The 10934-nt window shown below is 35.5% G+C and overlaps 1 long non-coding RNA gene across 6 annotated transcripts; it reads right to left on the bottom strand.

Annotated features, from left to right (window-relative positions):
* Positions 1 to 6018: 6018 nt before the first annotated feature.
* Positions 6019 to 9642, bottom strand: LOC141713155 (uncharacterized). 6 transcript variants are annotated; one of them, XR_012571835.1, is made up of 8 exons: positions 9354 to 9639; positions 8174 to 8450; positions 7817 to 8075; positions 7679 to 7737; positions 7478 to 7589; positions 6831 to 7398; positions 6426 to 6558; positions 6019 to 6298 (listed from the first exon to the last, which is right to left on the bottom strand). It is a non-coding gene; the product is annotated as an uncharacterized LOC141713155 (long non-coding RNA). The 6 variants fall into 6 exon arrangements; XR_012571836.1 differs by having other exon boundaries at positions 6969 to 7398; XR_012571831.1 differs by having other exon boundaries at positions 6426 to 7398; positions 9354 to 9642.
* Between the last annotated feature and the right edge of the window lie 1292 nt (positions 9643 to 10934).

The following is a 10934-nucleotide window of genomic DNA, read 5'->3' as shown; positions in this document are numbered from 1 at the left end:
CTAAGTGAAATAGTACCCTTGAGGTATCTGAAAATTCTCTTTACTGCAATAAGATGTGGCTCCCTTGGATTTTCCCGAAATCTTGTACACAGACAGGTGGCAAACATAATGTCTGGCATACTAGTCGTTAGGTACAAAAGAGAACCAAACATACCTCTGTAATTTGAGACATCAACTTTTGTACCTTCATGATGATCAAGCTTTGTAGTAGTTGCCATTGGAGTAGTTGTTGTTGCACTATCTTGCATATTAACCTTTTCAGCAGATTCTTTGTGTACTTTGACTGATTAATGTAGATGCCATTATCAGTATGTTTAATTTGCAATCCCAAGAAGTAACCCATCAATCCCATCATGCTCATTTGATATCTTGATTGCATCAACTTTGAGAACTTATCACACAGTTTTTGATTAGTTGATCCAAAAATTATATCATCCACATAAATTTGAACTAAAAGTAGATCTTTACCTTGATTCAGATAAAATAAAGTTTTATCTATTATACCTCTTTTGAATCCACTTTCCAGCAGAAACTGAGCAATAGTCTCATACCATGTCCTAGGGGCGTGCTTTAGTCCATAGAGTGCTTTGTCAAGTCTATAAACATAATCAAGATGTTTAGGATCCACAAAACCTGGTGGCTGTTCAACATAGACTTCCTCTTCAAGTTATCCATTGAAAAATGCACTCTTGACATCCATCTGAAAGACTTTAAATTTCTTTTGTGTAGCATATGCCAAGAAAATTCTGATAGCTTCCAGCCTAGCAACAAGAGCAAATGTTTCATCATAGTCAATACCTTCGTGTTGAGAATATCCTTTAGCCACCAATCTTGCCTTGTTTATGATAATTGTTCCATCAAAATCAGTCTTATTCCTAAAGACCCACTTAGTGCCTATAATTGACCTATTTTTAGGTCTAGGCACCAGCTTCCATACTTCATTTCTTTCAAACTCATTCAACTCTTCTTGCATAGCCATGACCCAATCTGCATCCTTGACACCTTCTACTTTCTTTGGCTCTTCTTTTGAAAGTAGATTGTGATACAATAATTCATTTTGAGTTGTACTCCTTGTCTCTACATCTTCATCAAGATTTCCAATGATCAGATCGGGAGTATGATCTTTAATCCATTTTCTGGCACTGGGAAGTGTCCTTCTGGAGCTAGATGCTCCCCATGAATTATATGCCTCATCAAATGCATTTGAGGCTCCCCCTGAATTTGTGCTGTTATCTCCTGATGAAGTTTTGGGACTTGAATCATGTTTATCTGATGTTGAATCAGCATTCGATTCTGATCGACCAGATTGAGAAGAACTCTGAATTGATTCTTCAGTGTTAGTACCATCAGCTGAACCTTGCTGTTGCTCCCCCTCAACATGTGCAGGTTCATTAGTACAATGATTATCTTCAGAATCTGAAGGAGTATCAGGATTTGGATCATCAGGATTTGACATTTCATTAGAGTTTAATCCAGATTCCATCAATGCATTTTCATTTGCAAAGATTAGACTTTCATGAGTGTCTTCTTCAAAACCAGGAATCTTCTTATCATCAAAAGATACATTTATTGAGATAACTACAGTATTTGTTCTCAGATTGAAAACTCTGTATGCTCTTGATGGTGAGTATCCAACAAAGATTTCTTCATCAGCTTTTGATTCAAACTTTCCTAGTTGATCAGTATGAGTTCTCAAAACAAAGTACTTATATCCAAATACATGAAGATGTTTGAGGCTGGGCTTCTTTTCTTTCAGCATCTGATAAGGAGTAACACCATGTATGTTTATCAGTGTGATATTTTGAGTATAACATGATGTGTTTACTTCTTTAGCCTAGAAGTAAGTGGGTAGTTTTGCTTCTTCTAGCAGCTTCAATCAAGGTTTTGTTCTTCCTCTCAACAACACCATTTTGTTCAAGTGTACCAGGAGCTGAGAATTGTTATTGTATTCCTTTGTACTTGCAGACTTCCTCCATCTTTGAGTTCTTGAACTCAGTGTTATTATCACTTCTCAGAATTTTCACTTTGTGGGTGGATCCATTTTCAATTTGCCTTATGTGATCCAGAAGAATTTATGGAGTTTTATTCTTCCTGTGTAGAAAATAAACCCAAGTATATCTAGTGAAATCATCAACAATTACAAGTGTATACCTTTTCTTGTTGATAGACATTATGTTCACTGGTCCAAAGAGATCCAAGTGTAACATGTGATATGGCTCAGAAATAGAGAATTCTGTTTTACTTTTGAAAGATACTCTTCTCTGTTTGGACTTTTGGCAAGCATCATAAAGACCATCATACGAGTACAACATATTTGGTAATCCTCTTACTAGCTCCTTCTAGGCAAGTTCATTGATTGAATTGAAGTTTAGATGTGAGAGCTTCTTGTGCCAGTTCCAGCTCTCATCTACTGATGCCTTTGAGATAAGGCAAGTAGCTTCTTTCTCAAGACTTTCATGCAGCCTTGCTTCATATATGTTGCCATGTCTGTATCCTATCAAGACAATTTTCTTTGACTTGTTATGAACAACTTCACAGTGTGAGTCATAGAATACCACATGATAACCTCTGTCAGTGATATGACTGATGCTGAGAAGATTGTGCTTCAGTCCTTCAACCAGAGCTACATTCTCTATTGCTACTTTTCCAATTATCAAGTTGCCATATCCCAGAGTGTGTCCTACATTTCCATCTCCATAAGATACATCTGGACCAGCCTTCTTCTCAAATTCTGACAGCAGAGATTTATTTCCAGTCATGTGTCCTGAACATCCACTATCCAAGATAAGAGTTTTTTTCTTCCCTGCAGTCAGAGGAATAATTAATTAGAAGTATTTTTAAGGACCCACACTTGTTGGGCCCTCTTTTTGGACAACTTAAGCCTTTGTGAGTCAGGAATACTTCTGACAGTTTTTCCTTTTTCAGGATTTATCTTGTAAGAAGCAGATTTAGTAGAACAAGAGGAATTGAGCATACAAGTAACTTTATTAAATTTAGGTAAAGGTTCATAATAGTTGTGATACAGCTTATGATAGGAACTACAAGTATAAATCGAATGCCAACTACTACCACAATAAAAATAAGGATTTTGTGGTTTATAAAATACTGATCTACCCCTAACATCAGACTCAGGAGTAGCAGTTTTCATTTTCTTACTCCTCCTGCAATCAATAGCAAGATGATTAGTATTACCACAGTTAAAACAAGTTTTTCTGGGAGCATTTGGAACAACTTGTAATTAGAATCCTTATAAATACCTTGCTTACCATTCCTGTTCCTTTTAGGATTTTTTTACTTGAGGTTTGTCAATAACCTCAGAAAATTTCTTTTTCAATTTTCTTTTAGACAAAAGTCCTATGTTCTTTTCTTTCTTAACAGTCTTAATGATTTCCTTGTTTTCCTTTCTTTGAGATTTATCACTTACTAATTTTTCTTGTGATGCTGATGTTGAACCCTTTTCATAGATGGATTTGGGTTCATCAGCTTCTGAAGAGATAAACTTAACAGGAGTTTTAAGGGTAGTCATATTCTCAGTGTCAACATCCTTAATTCCATGTACATAACCAAGACATTCTTTCCAGTTTTTCTTAGAGATCATCTCATGAACCTTTTTTCTGAAACAGTCCAGGCATTAAGAGTTTTCCTCTCATTTTCTAATTCATTTTCTAACATACTGTACTTAGCTTCTAGTACCTTTGTTGTATGTTTAGCTTTCTCACATTCTTTCTGAATTTCAATCTGATTTACTAAGTTAGACTCCAACTGATCATTCCTAGACTTTAGCATTTCATTTTCAGTTAACAGTCTATTGTTCTCTAGAATCTTATTTTAAAAATTTTCATGGAGAGACTTAAGAATAGATTTTAGTTCAGATATATCTTCAATATCAAAAGAGAAGAAGGAAGTAGATACCTTAGAATTAGAGGAAGCAGGATCATCAAAGCTATCCATCAGTGCATAACATGTATCTTCATTTTCAGAATTAGAGGAGTCCATCCAATTCTTACTTGATGTAATCAAGGCTTTGTTCTTCCCTTTGTCATGCTTTGTCTTCTTGCACTCTGTAGCAAAGTGACCAGGTTCATCACAGTTGTAGCACTTGATTTTCGACCTGTCTACTTTTCCATCTTTAGAATCCTTTCGATCTCTTCTTCCAGTTGACTTCCTTTCCCCTCCCGTGAACTTCTTCCTAAAGCTTCTATTCTTCTGAGACTTCCTGAATCGCATTCTCTTGAAGCCCTTAACAGCAATGCAGCCATTTGCATGACATCAGAATCTGTCATGTTCTCATCAGTTTCAGAATCAGTATCATCATCAGGATTTGATGATGAATCATCAGTATCTGATTCGAACAGATTGTTCTTTTTCCTTGCAACTTCAACATACCTTTTTTTTGAAGCTTTAGCATTCACTTTCAAAGCAACTGATTTTCCTTCACTACTTTTCCTCACCTTCCTTTGCTGGACTTCCAAGTCATGAGTTCTCAGCATGCCATAGACTTCATCCAGAGTGATTATTTCCAAATCATACTGATATCGTATGATTGAAGTCTGAGTCTCCCATTCTTCATTCAAGGCTCTCAGAAACTTAGTGTGGCGCCCTCCAAACCCGGGTCAGAAGTTTGGGGTCCACAATACACACACACACACACACCATATTTAAACTTTTTTATGAATATAATAATATATACAATGACCCTACTTACCATAATCAAGGATCGCAACAGTTTAAAGTATGTCCACAAGCCACAATCTTATTTATTACACACGTACCAAATCCCAAATTTATTTATCTTACAGTTGAAGTCAAACTTTATTACAAACTTTTTGCACACACTAAGCCACACAACTTCCGCTAGCTTATTCCACTTGAACCTGTAAATCTAGCTGGCACACTCGACTGAGGATCCTTGCCCATACCAGTTTCCTTCTTAACTGGAAAAGAACATTAACAGATTTGCAAGAGTGAGCTAACTAGCTCAGCAAGTCACAATGACAACACTGATATTGAATAATGATCAATTGAAGTGATATAGGGAATCAAGTTTCCTGATAAGCAATGATTAGAATTGGATATTCACTTTTATTTTAAAAACCAAGGTTAGGCTGCTGATCAGTCATGCACTAACCCCGAGCAAGGCTCCCAGCTTTGCTCTATATATTGGATCCAAGGCACACATTGTCCTAATACGACCACGAATCTGGTCCATATTTAAAAACAATCCAATTTTATAATAATAACATGATAAACAATGTAATTCAATAAACTAAATCATAAACAACATTTATCTTGAAGCATAAGGTGATTCACAATACCAGGAAGGTATAACAAATTAACAAGAAGATTGACTTTCAATCCAGGAAAGAGTCGGAGTGTAGAAGACCAAAGGTGCAAAGGTTACAAGTAATGGTCTTCTGTTATACAAGGCATAAAGGTTGCCTGATAAACAATCTTATATCAAGGATCAGTATGTGGTAGATATGTATTTGTGGAGTACACTACGCCATAAGTGCTCAAATGCTATGCTCTTCTGTTGTTGCCTTATGTCAAAAAAGCGTTGCATTTTCAATAATGCAACACCGAGGGGCGTTACATCTGCGGCCGTTGCATTAGAGGCCTAATGCAACGCTTTTTGAGGGTCTACATCAACATCAATAAGCATTGCCTAATATATGTAATGCAATAGTATATACATCAAATGCAACACCAAAAAGCAGTTGGCTCTGACATAAGCTGGATTTAAGACTCCATGTGTGGGGCCCACATTAAGGCCACGTTAGCACGTGACACGTGGATGCCACGTTAGCATTGGGCCCCACTAAAAATGCCACGTAAGCAATGGGGGCCCACATGCCACGTCAGCAGCGGTTCACATGTCACATCACTGGTATGTAATGCAACACTTTTTATCAACTTTTAGGATGGTAGAACATAATTATAAGCAACGCTTATATAGCTAATGCAACACCACAATATCTGGTAAAAACATTAATACTACTTTATAATGCAACACCCAAATATCAAATGCACCGCTTTAATTAAAATTTTTACAAGATAATATTTAATAATTACAAAAGCCCATGAAAATTATCCTAATAACCATTCAACAATTTCTACTAGCCATCCAAAACATCATCCAACAACCCCATTACAAGTTCCATCCACAAAATACATCCAACAATCCCACAATCATACTAACTACTAAATTCATTACAAGTTCTTCGATGTGCCAAAAAGATAATATTACAATTGTGGCATATATCATCTTGAGTCCAGCTTACAGTGGGTGCACCTTTACCTAAACAACATGAATTATGTAATTAGCAAACATCAGTCACCGCAAGACATAAAGCCAAAATGACACACACACACATACACACACACACATATATATATATATATATATATAAACAAGTTAGTCTTACATAACAATTGCTAAAATAGGAAGCTCTGGAGAAGGATTCCATGCCACATAATTTACAGCTTCCTCTAGCTCCCATATTTTAAGACATCTTCCGGTGTGAATTTCCCAGATACGCACAGTTCCATCACTTGACCCTTTATGAAATAAAGATTATAGTTAAACTCACATCGACCAGTTTACACACCCCAATATGAAGAGGGAGCCACTTCCCATAATAGTGAAGTCCAAAACAATGAGAAAGGACTAAATAAGGTATATTTTACAGTCTATAGTTATCTTACACTATTTTCCAGGTTTCAACATACAACAAGGATGATATTCACAGACTAGAAGTCTTATTATTGCTAAAATATAAGATCTTCTATTTTACGAATAAAAGGAAAACATAAGTTTTATAAGTCTCTACCAGAAGCAATCCATTTTCCAGACAGATCGGTAGAAATTGACATAATTGGACCCTTGTGACCTCTGTACTCAAGGTAACATGTGCTTGGGTAACATGGTCTAGGATCTCAGACCAGTAGTAGGCCAATTCAATACATACCTAGGACGTCCATGGCAGCAGTATTCGAGAACGGTTGTGATGAATTCCTACATTGACAGCTTAGTGAACCCATAAGGATGGTTAGCATGGCAAGAATCTAATTTTGCTTGGAATACTTTATACTACGGAGAGTACAGGAATTTCAGACTAGGTGCCATAACCAACAAAAGGGTCAGGTGGCGTGGGTACCATGTTATTACCAGTGCAAATGAGGTATCCAAGTTCACAACAACGAAACTTATAGCTGGTCAGACCTGGTTAGCTTCCACTGGAGTGCCATTTTATTTATGGCTATGATCATATCTCAATCATATACCATATATTCTCATAATTGCTTTGATTAATTTATTGCTACATATATCATCTTTTTTAAAGATCTATGCCTTGCACGCTAGAGACACACCTTCTTCTTCTGATTAACATTCTCCATCTGAGGAAGAAAAACGATTTCAGGCAGCTAGAGAAACATTGCATGTTAAAAGATGTTGCTAAAAACAAGGCACAAGTACCATGAGCATGTCATTTTTGGTGGTGAGTAATCGATCCTGTTGCCGGAGTTCCTCTAGCGCAATTTGTGCTGCAAGCAGCTCAGCCTATTTTCTGTCTATTTCCTCGAGCCATCTAAATAAAAGATGAAAACAATATAGATATGAAAAGGGAACACTCACTGATCCTCAGACCTGACATTGAAATTCAATGTAAAAACTTACCATTTTCTCTCCACAACGAACTCAGTTAGCTGCTTCTTTAGATTACAAACTTCCAGATCCTGATAAAATAATGCACTCACATTTAACATAGGGAAGGTCTTAGAACATAGGTAAACTGTAACTCAAAGTAAAAAGTACCATGTTTTGAACTCCAGCATCATGAAATTGAGCTTTCTCTGTTATATTTTGAACATGCTGATTATCCAGCAACGGCTAACATTAAAAAGGAAAGGAATACATTTTACTATGCATTCTGATAATAGGAAGCAATATTGTAAAAGCCAGGAGTAGTCAGTATCGCATAACCGGTCATGTCCGACTTGAATCCCAGTAGATCACGCAGGACATCATGTGTCATGCTTTCGGCAGTAGTTAATCTCGTGTTCAGCATGAATATCTAGGAAAAATAAAAGCACAATTAAGATAAATTATGATCATTTATTGCGAGATCAAAGGAAGTGCAGAAAAGCTTCCATGTTTATCCATCAAGCCTACCTCTTTCTGTCTACTAGCTGCCAAGGCCTCTGGCTCTTCAATACGAAGTCATCCCTTTTCAATTTCATCTATTGTACAAAGCCCAACCCAATGCATTTAAAGGGGGAACCAGAACCCCTCGGCCTTGAACCAGTTCTTTCTAATTTGTTAGATGATGAATTTTTGCTAGGAGGACGTATAGTAGGGTTTTCTTGAGAAGAAACTTATACTATTAGCTGATGAAAAGCCCTCTGTCTTTACTTGTTCAGCCATGACTTCTAGTGCTTTGAACTGTTCCCTAAAATACAAAGTATTAAACTAAAAATGCATGGAACTTAAAAGTAGGAAACTAAAACAGCCAGGGATCAAATATTGATTAAATATAATTCAGTAGTTTTATAAACAATCATAGATAAGCCTTCTCATTCTTGACCAGCCCTTTTCTTATTCTCTTAGAATTGTAAACTACTAATAAGGAGCAACTGAATATAGCAGCAGTTCATTTGAGCATTTCAACTGTACATGAGGAGCTGGAAGTGAGAATAAAATCTAGTACTCTAACTATTCAAGCTTTGGAAGCACCTTTTCTGATTGCAAATTTTTTTAAATATCTAGAATCAGTTTTCTATGTTCATCTTAAGTCTTGGTGGATACATTACTCTTTTACAACAGATACTAAAAATAACAGAGGACATTCAAAGTTTGGAAACTATACCTTAGCTAGGCACCATAGGAGCCTGTATCCCAATGGCTCTGAAACAACAACAAAAAAAGATATCAAAAATCAAGAAAATCATAATAGGAAACCAAAATAAACAAACATAAAATCACATTAAGGTCACTCAAGATACAAGACAAGAATGCAACTAAAAAACCCTATAATCCGTACATCATTAAAGAGAAGAATGATAATACTCTACTGAAGTCAAAACATACAAAACAACAGTCAAGAATATGAAATACAATGGAAATTAGTTGCAACGACAGGGAAAATACGAAACAACCCAAACATTGCACATCCTAGACACACATCCTCTGACCCAAAAATACAGTACTAAACCTGTTAATCATCAAAACCCCAAATAAAACCCTAAATCAAATAAATCCCCAAAATAAAACCAAAGTCAAATAAGTTGAAAGATAAATTGAAATTACCATGAAATCTCAAAATGAAAGCCTAAAGTTAAACCCCCAAATCTACCTGAAACTTCCACAAGTTTGAGATTTAATCGAAATTCTTTGGAGAAATTTCAAATAGGAGTTGAGAAATTTGAGAGTATTAATTGGAGGTTTCTGATGATAATGTAGAGGTTCATCGAGAGAGAGTGTTCATCAGAGGTTCATCGAGAAATTTCTGATAACACTATTCGGCGGAAGGAGGTTAATCGAGAGAAATAGAGAGTAGAGAAGGGAAAGTCACGTTCAATTTTTTTGATAAGGGGGGAAAATAGCCGCCTAAATATTTAACCTCGTGGTTCGTGCAAGAAGACTTGATTTGTGTGTTCATTTTATATATTTCATGTTTACCGTAAAATCTGAATAAAAAAAGAAATAAAAAGTGTTCAATTTTTTTTTGTAATTGAATCTTAAGTCAATTATATTAAATATGGTCAAATCTTGTTAAACTTAAATATGAAATCACATCATATAATTATATATTTATTTTATATTATAGATTTTTTACTATTTTTGGTAAATTTTGAAATGTATAAAATAAGCCACATCCCTAAATTCGTTAGATATTAATATCGTACAGCTAAATTGTCGAAAAGGGATTTAAGAAAATTTGAATCACCATTCGGGACAACAACTGTTAGTTGTTATTGGAAATGTGTACTTTGACATTATACCATAATAGAAAATTAAACCATTTAAATATAAAATGTTAATAAATATTTTAATATAACAAAAATCCTTAAAAAAATTATATCGGTATAGTTGGATCATCATAATTATTAATCAATTTTAAAAAATGGAATCACCCTGCTGCCACGTCACCTACCACATAAGTAGTGTGGGAGCCTTGTGGGCTCCCGCCGCCACGTGGCAGCATATTATTTTATCAGATGGCTAATGTAACACCAAAATTTCTAGTGTTACAAGTTGTGCAACATCATTATTAATACGCAACACCGGCTGAAATTTAATGCAACACTATTTTCTCACTGTTGCAGATAAGCAAAAATCTTACACTTATTGCAACGCTTTTCTAGCAACACTCAAAAAAAGTATTGCATATGAGCACTTATGGCGTAGTGGTAGTATCAGATATGTGTGGTTCGTATCCAAGAATTCAATAATCAATGGCTTACAAGAAATCAGGCTCACGACTCAAGATCAATAAGAATCATGGTTTAGGGTTAAGTACTTCAAAGTATTTGTAATATAGGATATGAGTTACTACAAGAAAAGAGTTCAAAAGTATTCACAAGTATACTGTAAGAAAGTTCAGGGACACTTGCCTTATCAAATCACTTTCACTGCACTAACACTTGTCAATTAGTTCCCACTCACTAACCACTTGCTTTCCTTTTCTACGTCTCGCTTCCTCTGTTAGACATCACATATACTCATCAACACCACTTCTCATCTCATTCTATTCAATACAAGCTTCTATCTACCCTTCGTTTCACCCAAATCCGATGTACGGATTAAAAGTTACAGCAGAAACAGTCAAAAAATACACAAACAATCATTTTATACGGCAGTCAGGTCACATATAACACATAGAACGTAAGATATTTGATCAAAATAATTTTTCAAAGAAGATTCAGGGTTAAAT

This window comes from Apium graveolens, chromosome 3 (assembly GCF_009905375.1).
Source record: "Apium graveolens cultivar Ventura chromosome 3, ASM990537v1, whole genome shotgun sequence".
NCBI classification, from domain to species: domain Eukaryota; kingdom Viridiplantae; phylum Streptophyta; class Magnoliopsida; order Apiales; family Apiaceae; genus Apium; species Apium graveolens.
The sequence above is the reverse complement of the archived record's forward strand: the minus strand, read 5'-3'. Positions and strand labels throughout refer to the sequence as shown.